Source organism: Eucalyptus grandis, chromosome 9 (genome assembly GCF_016545825.1).
Source record: "Eucalyptus grandis isolate ANBG69807.140 chromosome 9, ASM1654582v1, whole genome shotgun sequence".
NCBI classification, from domain to species: domain Eukaryota; kingdom Viridiplantae; phylum Streptophyta; class Magnoliopsida; order Myrtales; family Myrtaceae; genus Eucalyptus; species Eucalyptus grandis.
In genome coordinates this window covers 14,172,890-14,197,620 of record NC_052620.1, presented here as the reverse complement: position 1 = coordinate 14,197,620, position 24,731 = coordinate 14,172,890, and the positions used below count along the sequence as shown (strand labels likewise).

Below are 24,731 nucleotides of genomic sequence, written 5' to 3'. Positions count from 1 at the left end.
GCAAACTATTTTTAAGTAACATGAACTTACGCTTAAATTTCTAAAAATGAGGAACTTATTTTCCTAAATATTTAATTGTGGGTGGCAAGATTCGCAAGCGCATGATAAAAATTCAATTATTATGTGTCATTTGGCAGATACTAGCCATTCGTTACTGCTCTGACAGCGGTTGATTTGACCCCCTTTTGAACACCTACTTTTTAACTAAGACGTACAAGTTTTCACCACAAAATAAACCTCGATATAATTGCGAGTGAAGGTCTTGCTCAAAAAAAAAAAAAAAAATACAATTGCGAGTGAAGGGTACGTATGACATCCAATTCATCCAAATTGAATTGTCGAATAACTATACATTGCGAGTTTAATGAATGTAGAGTCTAGATAAAATTGTGATTTTCATAAATCAAGTGAAGAGATCATAAAAATCTGATCTGAAGCTTTCCTCTGCCTTGAGAAGCGAAGACATTGCGGCTTTTCATCTTGATTGTACATTTAGCCCAATTCGTGGAAATCCAAGATCTCGACACTTTCTATGTATCAAACCTCATTCTCAAATGTTAGGTTGCGATTGTTTCAAGGCACAAAAATCGAGTCGATGGGTCCGACAACTCTCATGTACAAGCTGATCGTATTCGTTGTACACTCCCAAGTAGAAAGCTAATCGTGCTCAAGGTTCAGTCATAATTATAAACGCAAAAAAGAACATTGAGATACCGATAGATGGCCATTTTAGGTTTTAGAATTCAAAGACTTGCAAGTAGTGAAAATAAGGTTAAGAAATTTCGAAGTCTTTATAATTTGAAACTGTCTAGTCTACCCTTGATCCACATGTATTCCTTACTATAGTGACATGCACATTAAAGGAGAGAAAAGGCTAAACAAGAGTTTCTCTACACTTATTTGGAAATTTCTTTTCTGCTATGGTATTGCTATGGTTGGCATGAACCATATGTAAACTATATACATGAATATTGTCTGGGACCCCAACCTTCCTTTTGGACCATATCAACAGAAATAGCCATTAGGACAGCATTATGCTGCAACTGGCAAAAGGCCGTTATGCCTGAGTAATGCATCAAGTGAAGGCTCACGTCCTCGAAATTCAATGAAAACCTGGGTAGAGCAAAATTGGCACAGTGAGAACGTCCAGTAAAACTAACTAGATTGTGTAAATAATGAGTATGTCATGTAAAATTACAACTTCCGAACCTGAAGTGGATGTTTTCCACCTCCAAGAGCAAGAATAGTCTCTCGAAACCTTCGGCCTGTTTCTTTGAGAGCCTGTCGACCACGCTCCAGAGATCATGATAAAAACCAACAATTAACATATTTAAAGGAGCTTCATAACTGAATAGTAGCGGACGGGACAAGAAGACTGCCCGTGTGCAATGTTTTCAGAAAACTTGTTGATGACCTGGCATGATGTTGGAGGTGAGGTTGGCTAAGAAGATTGAATATAGAAAAAAGATATTCTAATATCGCTCAGAAGATTTTTATGTACGTTAAGCCATGGCTTTATTATGGGGAGCTGGATATTGGGAGTGTCAAAACTTGGCACAGAGAGATACATAGAGTCTCATTGGTAATCATTCTATTCCTAAAAACAATTTCTAATTGGAAATAATTCTTTTTGATTTTGTTTCCAAGAACAAATTCTAAACATTTGAAAACGTTTGGTAACTATCCAAAATTTTTATTTCCAGGATAGAATTGCATTTGGCACCATTCTCAAAATTTCTAATCTAAATCATTTTCTTCTAATTTTTTATTTTATTTTAATTTTCTTTTATCTTCTTCCTTAGCTAGTCGTCGGCCTTGGGATGACCGGCAAACTCACTGGAGTGTCGTCGATAGCTGGGTGAGGCTTGGCCAAGCCCTGGCTAGGTGAGGCAAGGCTCGACCTCACCTAGATTTGGTGAGGTCGAGCTCGCCCAATCGCCGACAACCAAAATTTTTTCTTTTCTTTTCTCTTCTTCTTTCCTTCTTGTTTTTCTTCCTTTTCTCTTCTTCTTCCACTGCCACAAGTCGCCGTTGGAAGAAGAAGAGAAAAGGAAGCAAAACAAGAAGGAAAGAAGAAGAGAAAATAAAAGAAAAATTTTTTGATTGGCTTGATTTTGGAATTGTTCCTAGGAATAAAGAATTAACTTTTTTCTTACTTTTACCCAAAAAAAAACTTTTTTTTTTTTACTTCTTGAGTCTACTCCAAATCTATTCCCGAGAACAAAAAATTTATCAAATGGATTTTTATTCTAAATTTACTCTTGAGATCAAAAGAACTAAATCAAACACTATTTGGCCGGTTGTCAAACATGCCCTTAAGTACCCAAAGTTACGAAGGTAACACTTAAGTATCATTTTTTTTTTAAAATGGGATACTTGAGTGTCAAGTCCAGCGAAAGTGGTCAGAAATCCTATATGGTAATTTTTTAATAAAATAATTTGCTTATGTGGCATGCTGGAGAGCTGATTTAGTGACAATGAACAAAAACAATGTCGTTTTTTTTTTTTGAATTTTAATATAATGTTAATTAAATTAAAATATCTATATTTATATTTTAAAAAAAAGGAGGAGGAGGAGGAGGAGGAGGAGGAGGCGTTAGAAGGCGAGCACTAACCCCTTGCCACCGCCTTCCCACCATCACTAGGAAAGGCTTGATGGTGGGGGAAAGGTCCGTTGGGGTCATTGGGCCCTAGCTAAGGGCCGGCGTTCCTAGTTGATCTGGTGGTGAGGGCTTGCAAGCCCTCATCATCTTTTTTTTTTTTTTTTTATATATATATATAATATATATTTTAGTTTTAAATTTAATTTAATTAATATTTATATTGATTATATAGCCACGTCAGCAAAACAATGTCATTTTTGCACTTGTCTAGTCATGTCATTGTGCAAAACGACGTTTTGCACGTACCTCACCTGAAAATCATCACATTAGTATTTTGGCAAAATTTTCACCATTGGTACTTAATTGATCAATTTTATTTAGATTTTGACACTTAAGTGTTACTTTAGTAATTTTTGATATTGAAGTGTCCCCCTGTGTCAAGTTTTGGCACTTTAGGTGTTTTTGACCCCTTACTATGATGTGCTATCAATGATCCAAGGGACCTTTCCATAAGACTCGGGTTTCATCATCTATAAAGCATCTAATGAGCTTCCTAGTCAATTGCTTACTTCCTCCTTTGATCTCATGGAAAACAATCAATTTTGCTAAACTTCTAGAGTGACTAGACCATGCTAATGCATAAAAAAGGGATCACATTGGCTTGCCATTAGAGCTGAAAGGAAATAAGCCATGAATAGTTACTTGGAGTATATAATCTCATTCTCTTATAATTGAGGATTGTAATAGAGATATATGATGTGCTAATTATAGTGAAATCCTCTAATGGATATAATCTTAGTTTAAAGGTGAACTTGGATAAATTTTTGTGTCTCAAATTCTCTTCCTTATTTTTATTCTCTATTAACTCATGATTGCACTACACTAGTCCAAAGAGTTCAACTACGCAATGTAATAGGTATGGGCTCTTCCTAATGTGTACAGTTGATAGAGAGCCATGGACATAAGTGGCTAAGCATACAGAGTATGTAGACCATCAGGTTTGACTAGGCTTCCACTCTTTGCTTGGATATTCCAGGATTACTCACCGCTAGTCCATTTGGGGAAGAAAAAGCAATGTCGCATGTTTATTACTATGGTTAATACTATGAAAAATCCCAAATTGGTACATCCATAATAAATTAACTCAAAATTAATTTTTTGACCATTAAAAATCTCAAACTTATATACTTGTGACAAATCTACCCTCTGTTAATTTATGTAAAATTTCACCGTCAAATTTTTGAATTGGATGACATGTGACAATTGATAGATATACCAATTTGAAGTTTTATCCTCTACTTGTCATAGGTGAACTAATTTGTGATATTTCATGTAAATAATTCAATTTAATATAAACTAATAAAGGGTAAATTTATCACAAATATATTAGTTTTTGTGGTAAAAAAATTAATTTGAGGTAAATTTATTATAATTGTGTCAATTTGAGGTTTTTAGTGATAAAAAAATTAGTTTGAAGTAAATTTGTCAAATATGTATAAATATAGGATTTTTCAAGGTATTAGCCCTCATTACCTTCATTGTTTAGAAAAATTGTCCAAAAAGTCCTAAACCTATTGCACTTTTACCTATTAGTTCTAAACTTTTCAATTTTTCTGATTGAATTCTAAACCTTTTTACTTTTTGCTAATTGAGTCTATTTAACTAATTTTGGTAGGAAATTGTTAATATAAATGTAGCTATAGCGCATAGGATGGCTAGCATTGACATGAACAAATAGTAATATTTTTTAGAATTTTTTATTTTTATTAATTTTTTCCTTTTTTAAAAACTTTTTCTTTTTGTTTTTTCCTTTTTCAACTTTGTCAACCATGATTAGACCTCATTGATGGCCAATAGAGTTTGCTAGCCTCAGGTGCCAAGGCTAAGGCCACCCTCGCCTAGTAAGGGCACCCCTCGCTTGAGGTTGGCAAGGGCGACCTCACCAAGCCAGTGAGGGCAATCTTCGCTCTTGCCTCAGGCTGGCAATCTCCGTCGACCATTGATGAAGTCTAGTGATGGTTGGTAGAGAGAAAAAAAAACAAATAATTAAATAAATAAAAAATAAAAAATAAAAATATTATTAAATATTGTTCACTTCTATAGCAATTATTTTATATGACATGATTGGTGTCCACGTTAGATTTCCAATATCATATGGACTTAATTTGTTAAAAATGTAAATGTTTATGATTCAATTGACAAAATTAAAATATTTATGACTAAATTGGCAAAAATTCAATAGATTTAAGATTTTATGGACAATTTTTCCATCTTGCTTCACACGTGTATAAACCCAACTTGAGTGGCAAGTACAAGAGCCAAGGTGCTTTTTAGCAGCATTATTTTTTTATTCCAAATATGTCCACAACTTCTCAAACATACCTTGCTGTCATTCAAACCGGCGTCCTCAAATGCAGAGAAAGCATCTGCAGATAGCACCTCCGCCCACTAACAAACACATTCAGGATTAGAATCTCACAAATCATGGAATAAATCAATCTCAAGCATGAATAAGGATAAACCATTACTCAAAAGGGTTGTATTATATTCAGAAAAAAGTGTTTCATCTCTATAAGAAACTAGCTATAAAGGACTTGAAAAAATCTGGCATAACCACCAGAAAAGAATATCCTATACCTGGTAACTGTAATAACCGGCTGCATAGTCACCTGAACATAAGTGAAAAGCAATAGATTCACAGCCGTATAAGATAAAGATCTATCCAATAAGGTATGTATATACTCTCAAAGAACCATTTTGACAGGTAAGAAGACGAACCTACAAATATAGAGTCGAAAGTACAAAGGGATCGGTCCTCTTGAAGTGGAGGGATCACCTCGGTTTTTTCACGAACCCTTCGATCCACATCATATATAGATTCTAACCCACCAGGAACATATTTTGTATGAAGTTGCAGATCTACACTTGCTAATCTTATCTGAGAAATTCCACAAACAATAGAAGTAATAAACAAGTCCTACAATAGTATGATTCCTTGAGAGTAAATTCTTTAGCATATGCAATTTCCAATTTCCTAATTATCTTATTTTACTTTGCTAATGCTCAATCTACGAAGGAGTAACGATCACCCCTGGGAAAATAATTTGATTTGCATCATGTCAAAGAATGTATAGCAAAATAGCATAGTCATAACCATGCTTGCATGGAAAAATTATTCAAAAAGTCATAAACTTATTGTATGGCGGCCAATTCAGTTATAAACATTTCAATTGTGCCAATTTAGTGCTAAACCTATTATATGATGATCAATTTAATCATAAACCTTTTAAATCATGCCAATTTAGTCCTAAATCTTTTGACAGTTTACAAATTTAATTCTAAACCTTTTAATGAATTACCAATATAGTCATTCTGGCTAATTTTGACAAGAAATTAGTAACATAGCAATCTAATCAGTGTTTACCATCCTATGTGACAAGGTCGATGCCAAAGCCAACGCCGACGTGGATAACTTTTGATTTTTTTTTAAAAAAACTCAATTTATTTATTTAATTTCTTTGTTTTTTCTTTCTTCTTCATTGAGTTGGCAAGGCCGCTAACCATAGGTTGAGGGCCGTGAAGCCCTCACTAGTTGCATGCAAGAGTTGCAACCCTTGTAAGGATCTAGGGGAGGGTGTTGCAAGCCCTTGTGGCCCGGCCTCACTATAGCTAACAAGCACAATGCAAGCCCCTCGCCCAATGCCTCATAGGCTGTAATGAGGATGTCACGGCCCTTGTTGGCCATAGTGAGGGCTCGAGAGCCCTCACCTAGATCTGGCAAGGGCCGTGATCCTTGCCCATAGTCGATAAGGGCTTTGCGACCCTCGGTCAAGGACCAGTGAGGGTTTTCAACCCTTGCCCAAGGGCCGATGAAGGTCACCGGTCCTCTACTAAGGGGCCGATGGCCATAGCAACATAAAGACAAAGAAAAGGAAAAAAGAAAAGAAAAGAATAAAAAATAATTAGAATTAAAAAAAAATAGTCCACATTAGTGCTAGTCGCACCCTGTAGAATGGATGGTGCTAATGTTGGCTCAACCTCTATGTTAACGATTTTGGATCAAAATTAGTTGAAAGGACTACATTGACAATTCGTTAAAAGTTTTAGGACTATATTGACAAATTGTAAACAAATTTGTGACTAAATTGGCATAATTGAAAGACTTATAACGGAGTTGACAAATTGTCAAAATGTTTGGGAGTAAATTGAAACAATTGAAAGATCTAGGATGGGATTGACCACCACACAATACGTTTAAGACTTATTCGGACTATTTTACCATGCTTGCACTATAATTAAACAAACTAATAAACAAGCCCCCTCACTGTTATAGGGACATGAACCGATGAAATTTGGAGTCCTCTTGTTTTATCATTTCAAACATGTGTGCTCGGATGGCCACAAGTAAGATAAATGCAGCACCACGAGGACATAGACAAGTGAGACAAGAGGAACCGCAAATATCTCTTTGCCTATCTGCTTCAAAGAAAGAGGTGGAGAGAAACATAAGTTCACCCAAAAAGCTTGGGAAATGCCTTTTCTGAGCCGCCTTCCCACAAGGATAGGGAAATGCCTGCTAAAATAGCTTTTCTTCTCTTTGGAAGCTATTTGAAACAGTCCTGACATCTAAAGGTGCCACAAAAGTAAGAAGCTGATGAAATGATGAATCATCTCGTTGTTGCTTCTTAACCAGACAAAAGGCTGAAGAACTTGCTTGACTTCTTCTACAATTGTTTTGGTCGGGGTTCGTCATGCCTAAGATATATGTTCAGATTTATCTCACATCGATTGTGAAAATGCCTAATTCTAAATTTATAAGTGTGAGGAAAAGTCTCATTCTTTAAGCTAACTTTTGACATAAGATAGGTTCAAGACCACTCAATATTGATATCAAAGCTCAGGTTACCAACAAGACTGGACTCATAGTAATTGGGGAGATACAGATTGTTGCGGCTTCGACTCGATTTGTAAATATGAGGGAAAACTCCATCCTTTGAACTAACTTTTGGGGTGAGAGAGGCTGCCCAACAAAGCTGCATGCACCAAACCAAGCGAAAGATGTCGAAAGGGAAAAGACTTTGGAAGATAGAATGTAAAGGGAAGAATTAGATGACATGAACAATTTGCAGTTGGTATGATAGATTAGGTAGCAGTTCATCGATAGGCTCTCATGGACTTTTATCTTCTTGTCAGCTCATATATATGTCCTTCAACACCACCAAAAGGAAATTCACTTATCATATTAAATGAATAAAGAACGGTCCCAGCTAATTACCAGTCAGCTCAAGTAAATAGCAGCAAAAACTATAAAATTTTGGAAGAAATTTCTTCTACACCAAATAATACAATTTTCTGGTAGAAAAAATAGTTATAGGCGAAGGAAAAGAAAATATGAACAGGGTTTGTTCATCAAGTGCAGAAGAACGAAGCAAGACAAGTTTTTCGCAAGTGAGAAGTAACCTGTTCAAGGCTGGAGGAGCCTGCCCTATCTGCGAGGAGCTGTCCATATTTATCCTCAGGGAGAGTCTCACCAGTTTCGTAGTGCTTTGCGATTCCCATGATGGTATCCCTGCGGTTCAAGGGTTGTATAATTACTCTCCCAGGTTACTGACATGCATACACTCATACATAGTGTTTGCAAAAGTGTGCATGTGTACGCACACGGAGAGAGCACTTTTATTGTGTCAAATATTAAAGTCTGTTTATAGATATTCGACGAGGGGACAAGTATAGCAAGAGTGTCATAATTTTCATATCACACTCACTTGAGTGCCATAATTTTTTTTTGTTCACTTAAATGTCACATATGAGTAAAATTGATCATTTGCGTGCCATTTCTAACAAATAGTCATGCGTGGATTGTTTTTTGCAATTTTTTTTAAATTGATTTTTTCTTAATTATTTTTTGAATTTTTGAGTTTTGAGTTTTTATTTTTATTTTTTTGTGCACCAGTCAGTCGCAAAGGCCTTGCCCTTGACCAACGAGGCCATGAAGGCCCTAAGGCCATCGTCAACGGCAGGCGAGCACCTTTGTGGTGAGGGCGCGAAGGCCCTCGTTAGATCTGGACAAGGCTAGTAGTGGATTTTCCAATGAGGCAAATTGTTCATGGCATTTAAGTGATCGATTTATCAAACTTGTGTCACTTAAGTGAGTAAAAAAAATTACAAAAATTGTCTACATTGGTGTCAATAGTGCCATATAGGTGTCGAATTTTTCGATAAGGTAAATTGCCAATGGCACTTAAGTATTGATTTTTCAAATTTATGAAATTTAAGTGAGCGAAAAAAATTATGATTCACCAAGTATCATGTGAAAGTTATGATACTCCTACTGTACTTGTCTCCTCCACAAGGAGAAAAAGACATTGCAACTTTCATGAGCAGCAAAAAAAGGATAACATCAATGGTAAGAGGAAAGAGTTTTTAGCTACATGGAAAGCAAAGTCCGGATATTTACTCTTTAAGAACTTTACAACAGTAAATACAGAAAAAATGGATGTATTGTCCTATATGTTAACCATTTCATTTTTATGCATAAAACCTGCGTTATATGTGTTGAAATTAATCGGCGTCGCAGCGGAAGCGGATCGTATATTTGCAATTATGTCGGGAGCTATAGAAATCGATCGAAATAAAACGAGGAACAATAAAATGACAGGACACCAGAAATTTACGTGGTTCGGTCCGAATGTCGGAACCTACGTCCACGGGGAGAGCCAGCAAATCAATCCACTATAAATCGGAGAATTACAGGATTACAATCACATATGCACTCAAGTGTTTCCCAGCCCTACTTTATACCCGATACCCACTGTGTTTAACAAAACAAATCAATGGACTCAACTTCCGCACAAAACCTCTCTGAGCTCAAGCCTCGCACTCTCTCTCTCTCGAGCTCTTTTCTCTCGCTCACTACGAAGCTCTTTTCTTTTGCAGCTCATCAAGCTCCAGACGTCTTCTCCTTTTTATCGGTGGAAGAGAAGGAAACAAAATAATATTGTACTCCAGAATTGTCAGAAGGCACCGATCTTCAAAGCATGTGCCTCCATTCATTTAATGTTAGCGTGTGAGCTGAGCAGCGTGTACTGACACACGTAGAAGAGCTTCTGCCTTCTCTCCTTCTTTATCCGCAACAAGACGAAAGAAGTCCACAAAGATGACCAAGAAGAGAGAAAATTGGGCGCCTACATGATAGGCTTCTGAGGCAGCACACCTTTTCTACGGGCATGCATGCACATGGTCATGTGCATGCATTTAATAACGTAGGAATTTTTGGACGATCACCCCTTCAGATTTCAAGCTGACAAATGAGAAGAATCCCATAGATTGAAGACTTTATTTCCAACGCCAAGCGCAGATCATGGGCGGATCTCTTCGGCTCCTATCCTGCGCCATTTTTCATCAAATGCTCCGCACACGTTCTTTCTTGTTTCAGCATGTAAATATTTTGTACGGATCGGATATCGTACACGGACACAAACTCGAGACATAATTTTAACAATTCTCCACCTTGGCTCGACGTTTGAAGCCAAGTTATAGTGATTATTTTCCATGCTCGGCTCTCCCAACGCCCCAATGGGCGCTCATATTCTACAGACGCCAATCGAGCTCATACAGAGCTCGAGCTTTGCTGAAGGAACAGGCTTCGTCATCATATCTGCTGGGTTCTCCGTTGTTGCTATTTTCTTCACAACAATTTTACCCTTCGCTATGACATCTCGGATGAAATGGTACCTGATGTCGATATGTTTTGTTCGCTCGTGATATATTGGATTGTAAGCCAAATATATCGCACCTTGATTGTCACAGTGTATGGTGACACTTTTCTGCTCCAGTCCAAGGTCCGAGAGTAAACCCCTTAGCCATATCGACTCCTTTGCAACAAAGGTTAGTGCCATGTACTCCGCCTCGCCTTGAAGACAATGCAACATCATCTTGTAAAGACGCTTTCCAACTTATTGCACCACCTCGCTAGCGTAAACACGTACCACGCTAACGATCTGCGATCATCCAAGTTACCGGCGTGATCTGAATCCACGTACCACTGTGGTCTCATTGCCATTGACGTTCCTCCGAAACATAATGCCGACGTCTCGCTGTCCCTTTTAGATATCCGAGGATCCATTTCACGGCTTCCCAATGAGTCTTACCTGGTGCTTCATGTAACGGTGACAACACTTACAGCCTGTGAAATGTCGGTCTAGTACATACCATGGCATACATAATACTACCCACTTTGCACTAGAATAAGGAACATGGGACATATGTTCCTCCTCCTCCTCGGTTGCGGTGATAACTTGTCGAAAGTTTGAAATGTGCGGCTAAAGGAGTACTTACAGATTTTGCTGACTGCATATTAAAACGTGCCACGATCTTTTCAATGTATTTCTTTTGAGACAAACGCAACGTTCCTGCAGCTTTGTCACGCAAAATTTCCATACCCAATATTTTCTTAGCAGCACCTAATTCTTTCATTTCAAACTCAGCACTCAACCGCCGCTTCAACACATCAATATCGGACATATGTTTAGCTGCTATTAACATATCATCAACATATAATAGCAAATAAATCAAAGACCCATCCTCCAATCTCCTAAAATAAACACAACTATCAAACTGACTTTTCGAATAATTTTGACTAGTCATGAAAGCATCAAAACGCTTATACCATTGTCTAGGAGATTGTTTCAATCCATACAAGGATTTCTTCATAAGCAAACATGGTCTTCCTTACCTGGAATAGCAAATCCCTCGAGCTGCTTCATGTAAATTTGTTCCTCCAATTCACCATGAAGAAATGCCGTTTCACATCTAGCCGCTCCAGCTCAAGATCCTGTGCAACAACTAATGCAAGTAATACACGAATAGAGGTATGCCTTACCACAGAGAGAAACACTTCATTGTAGTCGATGCCCTCTCGTTGAGTATACCCCCTCGCAACAAGTCTCGCCTTGAACCTCGGCTGCCTCTACACCGGAATGCCTTCTTTCCGTTTGTAGACCCATTTGCATCCAACAATTTTCTGACTTTTGGGTACTTTGATCAACTCCCATGTCTGATTTCGATAGAGTGATTCTATTTCTTCACTCATAGCCTCTAGCCATTGTGATGACTCAGCACTAGCCATCGCCTCAGAATAGGATGAAGGCTCATCCATCTCCACCTCATCACCTACAGTTAATGCATAGGCAATATCAGAATAACCATAACGTACCGGTGGTTTAATTTGCCTTCTTTGTCTGCCCGTGGCTATGTTGTGTTGTGGCTCTGCTGGTTGTTCAGTATCACCGTCCTCAGGAATTGTGGCCTCATCTGCAATCTCTTCCTCTGTTACCTCCGAGGTCTTTGGAGACTCCGCTGAATCTCCACCTCACTTCGACACCATGATCCGTTTGCTCTACTTGGTTGAGTCTCAAGATTCCTCTTTTGAAGCATTGCGGTCTCGTCGAAGATCACGTCTCTGCGATTAGAAAACCGGGTGATCTGGGGATCGTGCACCACAACCCGGTAGCCTTTCACCCCTTGTGCATAACCCAGAAATATGCACTTCTTTGCCCTCGGCTCAAGCTTACCATCTCTCGCATGAGCATACGCAGACATCCGAATATTCGTAATCCGGAGTAATCAACGGGTTTCCCGACCATACTTCTTCAGAGTCTTCCACTCGATAGCGAAGATGGAGATCGATTAACTGGTAACACGCCATATTTATTGCTTCGGCCCAAAATTCCTTGCCCAATCCCGCATGCGAAAGCATGCACCGAGCTCGCCGAGTAGAGTTCTCGTTCTTTCGTTACGCTACGCCATTCTCGCTGTGGTGTCCCGGAACTGTGCGGTGTCTCACAATCCCTTCCTTTTGGCGTAACTCGGTAAAGTCCTTACCACGTAACTCCATGCCATTATCGGTTCTCGGCACTTAATTTGTTTACTTGACTGCTTCTCAATCAATGCCTTAAAATTCTTGAACCGATCAAATACCTCGATTTGTGCTTCAGAAGTACACCCATACCTTCCTTGAATAATCGTCGATGAATGTCGCATATATCGGCACCTCCTTTCGATGGAACCGAGACGGTCCCCAAACATCTGAATGAATGTATTCGGCGGTTGCTTGGTCGAATGTAGAGCTGTACCAAATTTGACACGACGCTGCTTCCCGAAGATGCAGTGCTCACACAGGTCCAGCTTTCCTGTCTTCTGACCTTTCAACAACCCCTTCTCACTCAGCATTGTCATACCTGCCTCACTCATGTGTCCCAATCGCATATGCCATAATTGAGTCAAATTTGAGTCTGACTCACCTGATGAAACTGCAGCAACTCCAGTCACGGTTTCTCCCAGTAAATGATAGAGAGAATTTGCCTTCTTCCCTTTCATCACTTTGTCGGGGCACCTCGAGAGATCTTCAGCACTCCACCTTCAGCTGTGTATTTGCACCCGAGGTCATCGAGTGTACCCAGAGAAATAAGGCTCTTCTTCAGCGTCGGTACATGCCTTACGTCTGTCAACGTCCGTTCTACGCCATCGTGCATTCGGATCCGAACTGTTCCTATCCCCACAACCTTGCAGGCTGCATTATTCCCCAAAAGAACTCTACCACCATCTGCAGTCTGGTAGGTAGTGAACCAGTTCTTGTGAGGAGTCATGTGATAGGAACATCCAGAATCTAGCACCCATTCGTCTTCTGACGAACTCGTAGATACACATAGGACAGCCTCGGCATCACTGGTACTCTCCTCGGCAACATTCGCCACACTGCTTGTGGCATTTTGCCAAACGCCTTTATTTCTTAGCTTTGGACAATTTCTCCTTATGTGCCCCTCCTCGTGACATTCGAAGCACTTCACGCGACCTTTTGATTTTCTATGTCGCGACTTCGACCTGCTTTTGCTTTGACTTCTGTTGCTGGGCCTCCGATGTTGATCTCTACCTCGAATCACCAGTCCACGCGCTACATCTTGCGCTAGACTGTCATCACGCAACTTTCTCTGCCACTCCTTTGAAAACAGGGCGGATTTTACCTCTTCTGAGGTAATCGTAGTACGCCCCTGTAACAAGGAGTCGGTAAAGTGCTCCCATGACTCCGGTAAAGACGCCAACAACATCATGCCTTGTTCTTCATCATCTAAAATCTTGCCAACATTCTTCAAGTCCATCATGAGTTTATTAAACTCATCTAAGTGGGATCTAATGGACGTACCTTCAGTGTATCGGAACTGGAACATTCTCTTCAGCATATATAAGCGATTGTTCAAACCCTTCTTTACATAGAGGGCCTGGAGTTTGGCCCATAACGCTGCGGCATCCTCCTCCTCGGCCACCTCTATTAGCACTTCATCCGATAAGTTCAACAGGATGATGCTCTTGGCCTTCTCCATTAGCTCGTCCTTCTCGGCATCTCGCATTGTTTCGGCAACCGAGCCTTGCCCTCCAATGCCTTGGCTAATCCTTGAGTTGTTAATAGCGCCTTCATCTTGACGCTCCATAACCCAAAGTTGTTCCTCCCATTAAATTTCTCAATTTCTACTTTTGCTCCAGACATAATTGCAAAGTCTTAGCTCTGATACCAATTGTTGAAATTAATCGGCGTCGCAGCGGAAGCGGATCGTATATTTGCAATTATGTCGGGAGCTATAGAAATCGATCGAAATAAAACGAGGAACAATAAAATGACAGGACACCAGAAATTTACGTGGTTCGGTCCGAATGTCGGAACCTACGTCCACGGGGAGAGCCAGCAAATCAATCCACTATAAATCGGAGAATTACAGGATTACAATCACATATGCACTCAAGTGTTTCCCAGCCCTACTTTATACCCGATACCCACTGTGTTTAACAAAACAAATCAATGGACTCAACTTCCGCACAAAACCTCTCTGAGCTCAAGCCTCGCACTCTCTCTCTCTCGAGCTCTTTCTCTCGCTCACTACGAAGCTCTTTTCTTTTTGCAGCTCATCAAGCTCCAGACGTCTTCTCCTTTTTATCGGTGGAAGAGAAGGAAACAAAATAATATTGTACTCCAGAATTGTCAGAAGGCACCGATCTTCAAAGCATGTGCCTCCATTCATTTAATGTTAGCGTGTGAGCTGAGCAGCGTGTACTGACACACGTAGAAGAGCTTCTGCCTTCTCTCCTTCTTTATCCGCAACAAGACGAAAGAAGTCCACAAAGATGACCAAGAAGAGAGAAAATTGGGCGCCTACATGATAGGCTTCTGAGGCAGCACACCTTTTTCTACGGGCATGCATGCACATGGTCATGTGCATGCATTTAATAACGTAGGAATTTTTGGACGATCACCCCTTCAGATTTCAAGCTGACAAATGAGAAGAATCCCATAGATTGAAGACTTTATTTCCAACGCCAAGCGCAGATCATGGGCGGGATCTCTTCGGCTCCTATCCTGCGCCATTTTTCATCAAATGCTCCGCACACGTTCTTTCTTGTTTCAGCATGTAAATATTTTGTACGGATCGGATATCGTACACGGACACAAACTCGAGACATAATTTTAACAATATGTACTGATATAGATGGACTTAAGGATAAGAACGCATTTCTTAATGTGTATTTCCCTAGTACTTATTCTTATGAATTCATGGTTAACTAAACTTAAAAAGAAAGGCACATAAAATAGGAAAAGAGAAAATACAAATTGAAAATAACATTGTGTAGGAATATGTCACCCCGACATCTCCCAAGAAAATTATTCTTGGTGCAACCACCCATGCCCAAGTTGCGAACATGAATACACAAAACTCAAATCCTTGTAGTAATTCTTTTTCGTTATCTGTAATATAGATCCTAATAGGCGAACGAAGTAAAGGAGAATAACGAAACTATTGAGACATTGCAAACTGGTTGGATTAATATAAAGCCATTCACAACTCAACTGCGATATTTCAACATACCCTGACAAGAGCCATAAAAGTCGTCTAATAACATCGACAACAGGGGCCTATCATTTGCCAACTACCAAGGAGGCAATACCCTCACTTTTAGCTCCAGAGATAGTACAAAGGCAATGCAACACAAACATCACATAATGCTCCATCAGGAAATCATCTGTTGTTAATCCCAGTAAATAGATAACATTTTTTTAATTGTGAAGTGCAAACACATATAAACATGATAGCAGATCAATTCGTTCTGAAAATTACCTGTGGTAACACCAGTTCTCCATAAATTGAGAGGGCAATTCCACAGCATCCCACTCTATTCCTTCACTGCCAGCAACAAGGCCTTCGTCCTGTCTAGTTAGCATGTGTTGAAGTGCATGACCAAATTCATGAAAAACCGTTTTAACCTGCCAATTTCAACAATATGTATCTTAAGGCAAAAGTTTAACTAGCAAATGCCAGTCAAGAAGACTAAGAAATTTCATGAACGACAGACCACTATAGCGAGCACAATGTCACAAATCTATCATTCATCGAGACCATGATAATATCCTGTAAACAGTCAAATTCTTGTGGCACAAGAATGGCTCACTCGTACAAAACCTTCATGGTTAATAACCGACGATTCAGTAAGTATCAGGTGTGAATCAAAATTTTTTAGAATGGCAGCAGGTATACCAAAAATTGGACAATAGACCCATCTCTAGATGCAGATATTGGAGGTGAGAAATTTGTATCTTTAGGCATTATACATAGACAAATCTTAGCATTAATAGGATTCATGAAATCACATCAAAGAATATGTTGGCATAAAAAATTCTATAGCAAAAATTGCTTTGCATTTACTTCATTAATCTTCTCCTAGAAACCAATCTTCTCACGCTAACAAGTGTTATTGGACCTACATATTGATTCTTCCAGTAGTCCCGCTCTTGGCAGTGTGGAATGAGGACAATATACATAGATATCTTCATCGATATGTCTTTATAATAGCAGAAGCTTGAGCCCTATTTAAGCTATTATCGTCCGGAAGTTACCAAAATTCAATTGTTAAATTAAGAGTTGTCGAGACCAGACTAAACAACTCTTGTCTACTACTTTTGTTTCTGATGGCAATATTTAATTGCCACCGGCTTGCATTCGCTTGTGGCTGCGCTAGCTACCTCCATCTCTTTAGTATTTTAGACTCAAATGAGAAAATGTTAATAAACTGAGGAAAGGAGTTGGAAATTGACCTCTTCGAATGTTATAAGACTTGGCATTTTCCCCACAGGCGGTGTTAGATTGCACACTATGTGAGCAATTGGTAATCTTGAACTTGCACCATCTCGAGACAGCACACGGCTTCGACCAACAACCTTGTCCATCCATGCTTCTCCATGTTTCTCGGATGGTCAAGAGAAGGGATCAAAATAGAAGTATGCAATTGGATTTCCTGAAGAATCTTTTACACAGTAGAATCTAACATCGTTGTTCCAGACCTGGAGGATGTATAACCATTTATCAGAATACATGGACTAAAAGCACAGGAAAGGCAGAAGCAAAGCATTTGACTTAAATACCGGTGCTAGTCCATCAGCAGCCTCAATCTCAATTTCAAAAAGTGTCCTAGCAAGGTTGAAAAGGCCCTCCATTACGTTTGGCAATGAGAAATACGGGTTTAGTTCCTCCTGGGAATTGCAAAAAGCTGTTGAGACTACATGTTCATATTCAAATACATAAATCAGGGTCTAATTATAATGTTCAAAAATTATAACTTACAAGGAAAATCAGAGAAGGGTGACATTGCTTGGTAAGAAGCCTGATGGTATATTTGGCATGTATATATGTACTCTGATGTATATTTTGGCATGATAATTCAGGAGCAAGTATCTTTGTTGACTTTCATATCAATAATACCATTGTTGCTATACATTATACTCTATTATATACATAGATGTGTGTGTGTGTGTGTGTGAGAGAGAGAGAGAGAGAGAGAGAGAGAGAGCTTCAACCTCACTGACGTCATATTCTGATTCAATCTCAATTCCAAAAAGTGTCCTCACAAGGTTGAAAAGGCCCTCCATTACATTTGGCAACGAGAAACCAGATTCTTTTGCCCCTTGACTCTTGGCGAAATGTTTTATGTCCTCCGTGTCTGAATAGTCAAGGCAACTTATATTAAGATATGAATTTTGAGTTGAAAGTAAAAGGAAAATCGGTAAAAGCGTCCTTGTATATGCTGTCGACATCATCAAACTGAACTAAAGGTTTAATACGCTCCTCATATCATCATATGGATATATGCAAGAGAGCACATATGATGCAAAGTGTAGTGTTTTGAAGCTTGAAATACAGGGTATAACATGCACTTTTAAGCAGCATAGAGAAAAATAATCTCGAATATTTATCACATGAGAACGCGAAAGTGCAGCGTCAGATATTAGAATTTCATACACTGACAAGACTTGCATATTCTAGGAATATTCATCCATGTCGTACCTTGAGCTGCAGTATCCCATGAAGCACTCCTAAGTTTTTCTAGGAGCTCTTCCGCTTCATCAACGGTAGCCATTTTTCTTGCCATGCTAAGCTGATGAGAATCATGCATTAATATGCGATGATAAAGCACTATCCAGTGAGTAGTTCACCCATGCAAATAGATTCCCCTCCGGGACTAATATGGAGGAAAAAATTCAGAACCATACTTAAGAATTTATTTCATATATAAGAGTACAAAATCAGTTTGCATTGGATTATTCATCAAATTGTAGTTCCGGAAAATTGGACGCTTGAAAGAACTTCAGAATCAAAGTGAAAATATTTCCATAATTACCTACACAATACCAACGACCACTTTGTCGGCCGTAAAGTTTTTTCTTTTCCCTTGTAAATCATAAACTCAAAACAACGGCCTAAAGCAATTGGAGTTGGTTTATAATTAGTGATTAATTTGAAAGTCATCGTCCGAAAAAATACAAAAAAATTGTCTAACAAGCTTCAGACTTGTCCATTCATAATTTACACAGAAAAAAAGAAGACAAAATGATGAAATTTAAACTAGAAAAATCTTATAAATGGCCTTAAAAACCCATACCTCAGCATAATTATTATATTCTAGAAGCTTTGCTTGTTCCAATCTAAGCTTCAAGATTTGGTCAATAATAAAAGTGTTGTCGAAATCTCCGCTAGAGACCCGAGTAACATAAGCATGGTAGATTTCCTCGTGTAAAGCTCTGTTCTGAGCATGTTCCATGATGGAGTTATAACTTGGATCATCCAAGGTGATCACCCAGGGGCCATCTTCTGCGGTTGCACTTTCATGCCCCTTGAATAAGACAAAAAATGATAAAACGGACGAGCAACAAACAGGCGGAAAAAAATGAAACAAGGACATGGCAAAAATGGAAGCTATTGTGCATTACCTTGGACACCGCTGTTTGTGCTGCCAAACCAAGAGCTGTATGAGGCAATCCTTTGATATCCTTCTTATCAGTAATCAATTTTTCAAATTCTTTGGTGGCATCAAAGACATTCTCTTCAAACTTACTAGATAATTTTTCGAGTTCCTGTAATCAACTAATTAATCAGAAGGCAGAGGTTGGGCAATTGAAATGCATCATATAATAATCTACTTTACTGCTTTCTTGCATAAAAAGATTAATCTTTACACAATCAATGCCACTGCGGGGCTTATGTGATGAAATCAACATAAAATTTTCAAAATGTTCACTAAGACACTAGAATGTAGAAATAACTAATATCTGATAGATCATTCCAGCAAACTATAGCAAAAGTGTCCTCATCATCTCACCCGCCACGTGCGGTTCAATGTCAAAGTAATAGCAAGTTTTAGTTTCGATGCAAATAAATTTAAGGCAAGATAGCAGGGATAAGTTTTTGCACGTCATTCTTTGAGACAAAATCATGCGAAACAGGAGAATATCCAAAATATAGAGGTCATTTTGCAGAAACTAGGGAATCTTTGCTTTTTACTACGGATTTTTGGAAAGCAGACTGATCGAGTCTTGATGAAAATGCATTTCCAGACCGACTAGACTCCTCCTGTACTTGATTTTGTAAATAGTTTTGCATATCTATGGTGCCCTTTTAATCAATTACCTCACTATTGGAAAGAGGAATGAGTAAAGTTATCTGTTAGGATTTTTTTTTCTTCTTCGGAATCTATTAAGATTTCACAAAGTGTCCTTTTTTCAGTTCAAGCAGGATATTATGTTTCCTAATTCAATTAGGCTTCTTGTTTAGGGGTTCCCTATTTCAACTAGAAGTAGAATATTTAGAGTCAATATATGGGCTTCAATTCTTTCTTTTCAATAGAGTTGATGATTAGTTGAAACCGGCAATTCTTTGCTTTGAATTTGATGCCTAAAGAATTTACTTCTTCTGAGCAATCGTTAGTCAAAATTTCCCTTTAAGTTCTCAATTGATTGGGCTCGCTACCAGGGGACTTGCCGTCCTACATCAGTTATGCCCTGGAAAATCCCCTACATGAGGCATTTTCGGTGCTCACTTGTTAAATAAAGAACACACAAGTTAGTCACACGTAGATGATCAACACGTAGATGATCAACATCACATCTCCCGTCCATCAAACTTCTAACCTGTCTCCTCTCAATAATCTGTATGTCCTTGCTTTCTTAATCAAAGCTTTAATACTATCACATTTGTTCCTAGTCAGAAAGACCATATATCTTCCTCTTCTCTCAACATCCTCCAACCCAAACTCTTCCCAAAAATAGTTTGAATGATTCATTGTTCCAAACTCATCCTTATAACAATGGTTTTTGGTGCTTGAGTTAATTTCTTCAACCCTTCCCTTTTGTACATCATGTACTCTCTACTGACTCTAAATATTTTCTTTTCTCAAATAAAGGTGACGTCATAACTGAATCTCTTTGACCTAAGTATGAGGATTATTTGGGCAACTTAAGTCTTGCTTACTAGAGAGGACTTTGTCTGATTACATCACTTTTTAAATCTATAGGTGCAGGACAAGCAGAGCAGCCACCGGACTGAGAGACTATTAGAGCCCCTTGAAGTTTGAAAAATTACTTATATGAGTTCAAAATATATATGAAGAGGCCACAGGTAGAATAGGTAAGTGGTAATAGTGTATAAGGCATTGACATAAAACTCCACCAACAGAAGCTCGAAAAGGTATAGAGTTGAGAGGCTGAGCTTAACAAAAGACAAAATAGGTGAGACTGGAAGAGCAGGAAAGAAGCCAAATTTTATGCACCACTATAGTGTGTCTTCATTAACAAGATGTGGGGTTCACTTTGAAATTTTGAGTATAAGTGAGATTGGAAGTGCAGAGTGCAGAAAAGAAGCTAAGTTTTATGCACCGCCGGAGTGTGTCTTCATTTACTACATGCGGGATTCACTTTGAAACTTTGTGAAATTTATACCGTGTATGTGTACATCCATGCTCATAAGCCAAGTAGAGAAAACATTATACATACTACACCGAAAGACACTTTGCTTAATCACGGCCACCTGCACAATTTTGTTGAACTCTTCTCTTTCGCCATCTTCCAGGGCAACCCCATTCAGAACTGCTTCCTTTAATTGGACTGCGACAATATTATTTCAAATCCGAATGTCAACTAATCTCAGTACAAAGTATAAGCACTACACTATGTATACATACACTTGTTTTTGCAACTAAAAAGGTGAAAGCAACTATGAGATCAGATCAACGAAATGACAATGATATAAATTGAACATTTAAGACACTATGTCATCAAACTACCCAAGACAGGAAAAAAAGGTGATCGAAGACAAATGTTTTACTCACTTTCCACTATACGTTTTTGAGCTTCGTTGAGCACGTTCCAATTGGGCGATGCTTGAAGAGCTTTAAAAGCACTGTAAATAGGTTTACTTTGCTTCAGTCTAAGCTGAAACTTAACCTTTTCTGCCTGCATTGCAAAAGCAAAACTAAGCCGATGTAAGCATCAAGATTCAAAATTTGGCCAACCATGAAAGCTAAATGCATAAAATGAATAATTGCCGGCGCATGTCATGCTAGAGTGAAACTGACACTCATCTAAAAGCATCAAGAGAGGCCATCTCTTACACCAGAACACACTTTAAGTCTCCTATCTTCACTCCTTTTCATCACTCAATAAATCATTCCAAACCAACACAAAGTGAAAGAAATTACCTGGACTTCCTCTACTGCAGCACGCAGCTCAACTGTATCTTTGACGTTCTTGAGATGACTGCACATTCCCCAAACCACATCCAATCGATCCTGAATCTTCTCCAACGGCTCCACAAGCTTCGGCCATGATGGCTCCACTGTCCTCTCCAATTCCTTTAGATCACTCTCCTGCGGCATAACCACAAACACATTACAAATGCCAAGACCTCAAATAACAATATCAACAAACAACGATCAAACAACACAGACAAAAAATCATTCACACCAGCTTCTTCAAGAGTGCAAGAATCCCAGGACGGACATGCTTGGCCTCAATAACATCAAACGGGGGAAACTCAAAGTCCTGCAAGAGAGGGTTGCTCTCGACAGGAGCGTCAACCACAGGTGGAGCCCGGGGAGTGGTCGGTGGAGCGGAGCTAGAGGAGCAGGTGTTGGAGAGGAAGAGAGAGGTGGATCTGCAGGGGCTCTGGAGGCAGAAGGAGAAGGAGGAGGACCAGAGAGGGCAAGGGAACGACTTATTGGAGAGAGAATGATGTCTGTCATATCGATGAAGATGATGACGATGATGGTAGACAGAGCGAGAGAGAGCGAAGCAGGTCGTAGAAGCCATGAGCGTGAGCATATTGACTATAATAAGGAAATTGGCCGTTGACACTGAGCCAGTGGCTAAGGCCCTCTTTGGGGTGCGTCTCATTTCACCTTTCTTAGCAGAGCGGGGGCGGAGGAGCAGGTGGTGGAGAGGGAGAGAGAGACAGATGGATATCTGGAGCTCTGGAGGCAGAAGGAGAAGGAGGACCAGAGAGGGCGAGGGAACGACTTTTTGGAGAGAGAATGGTGTCTGCCTACATTACAAAATTAAGTCAATGTAAGCGTCAATATACAAGATTAGAAAACCACGAAAACCAAACAGAAAAGAGAATAATTGACCAGCAGATGGCATGCATGAATGAAGCAAATAATAATCTAAAATCAAAAGTAGAGCCCATCTCTCACTCCAGAACAAACTTACTCTTCTAAGTTCATCCCTTTTCATCTCCGGATCACTCTCCTGCGGTATAACACAAGCACCATGACAAACACCAAGACCTCAAACTACAATCCCAACAAACATTAAACTGACGAGACAGACAAAAAGATCATTCACATCAGCTTCTTCATGAGAGCATGCATCTCAGGAGAAACGTGCTTCACCTCAATGGCATCGGGAAACTTAAAGTCCTGCATGAGTGGATTGCTCTCAATGCCAGCGTCAGCCATGGACAGAGCTTGGGGAGCGATCAGTGGAGTGTAGGCAAAAGAGCAGGTGGTTGACAGGGAGAGAGAGGTGTTTCTTCAGGGGTTTTGGAGGCAAAAGGAGAAGGGGGAGGACGAAAGAGGGCAAGGGAGCGACTTTTTGGAGAGAGAATGGTGTATCCCGACTGGATGAAGATGATTGCAACGATGGTGGACAGCAAGAGAGCGCGATAGTTAATTCTCCTCTTAAACAGGATAATTTTTTTTTTTGCTTTTCTAATCAATGAACAAACAGGATGAGAGAGACAATCTATAATGTTTTGTCGCCTGGATGGTCACATTTGCACTGGACATTCACGTGGGCAAATCTAGTTGAGAGAGAGAGAGAGAGAGAGAGAGTCGTCGTCGTCTTGTCCATGAAATGGCCGACAATGCTGTCTAGTCTAAAACTTTGTCCAATTTCCTTGTTCAGATGAGAAAAGGTTTGTACTTTGCCCTGACTATGAGGCCCACAAAACGGGATAAATCAAGTGCTCTCTGAAAATGCCAATCCTAAATATATGTACTGAGATGACCATTAAGGTGGTTGTAAAGTTGCCACTAGGCAGGTGCCTATGAAAATAGAAGGAAAACGAGGCAAAAAGAGATTTTGGAATTACGTTCGCTTCTTGTGATTGTTGAACATTAGACTCGATAGCACCCACCCCCAACTTATCAATTTTTCAAATTGATTCCTCCGTCTCAGTTTTCTGCCTAAGTTAGTTCGAGTATAGATACGGGCAAGATTTGTGCTCAAGCAATGCCTAATAAAGATCACATGCCTAAACATGTCTTTCTCCTATTAAGCTTGCAAAACCCTTATCATTTGGATGTGCAAAAACTGCAAAGTGGATAGCAGTAAGCATTTTGCTTTTCCCTAGCAGATTTCGAGAAAAGAAATTGGTTTTTCAGATGGATACAATACACATTCCGTGTTACTCTTTGTTCTATTACGAACCACAAATTTTTTTTAATGCAAACAACAAAATTCATTCATTGTTTGTTACATCTTGTAAGTTGTCATGGACGGGGAATGTCGGATATGCTTATGAACAAATGAATTCCAAGGCAGTGTATTTTCCAATAAAAGTGTATCCAGAGGGCATAGAAAGTACATTTCCTAAATGACTTATACATTTTTGCACACATATATATAACAATAGAACAACTATAGTCTCAAACCTATGTCAATTGAAATAAACTATTGCATTGAATTTGATTTGCCATATGTATTTGCTCAATAAATATACTACTATTTAGATAATATTAGATATTTTTTATTTGTTTGTGGTGTAGTGAGTGAAACTTCAAAAAGAGCAATACAGTATCCATTAGGTGCATTTATAACCTGTGCACTTGAGTTGTTGGGTAGGTACATTTAATGTGGAACCCAACCTAATTCAACAACTAAGTGTGGGAGATGTGCATTCAAGATTTGTTTTCTTCAATAAGAACTAATAATTAAAGGTCAATCTATCGACTTGTGAGGTTAGGTGATTTAGTGCAATGCAACATTAGTGTGGAGTTACGAGGTAAGAAAACATTGGAATGGAGGAAGTGAAGTGAGCTAATTAGGAAAAAAATGACAAAAATTCTTGCACTGCAAAAATAACGTACTAAAACGTACAGGTTTTTGCTTCTTTCAAACTGCCTGGGAGAGCATCTAGAAGCCTTTTTCTGCCTTTGGCCAATTTTGGATGGTCCCTAGACATGACAAGTGAAATCAGGGGTCATAGTCTGTTGGTTAGCAACGTGGTCGCCTGGATGGTTCCATTTGCATACGCACTG

General features: G+C 39.1%; 1 pseudogene; it reads right to left on the bottom strand.

Moving 5' to 3' along the window:
- Positions 1-830: 830 nt before the first annotated feature.
- LOC104418358 lies at positions 831-23,097 on the bottom strand (annotated as a pseudogene).
- Between the last annotated feature and the right edge of the window lie 1,634 nt (positions 23,098-24,731).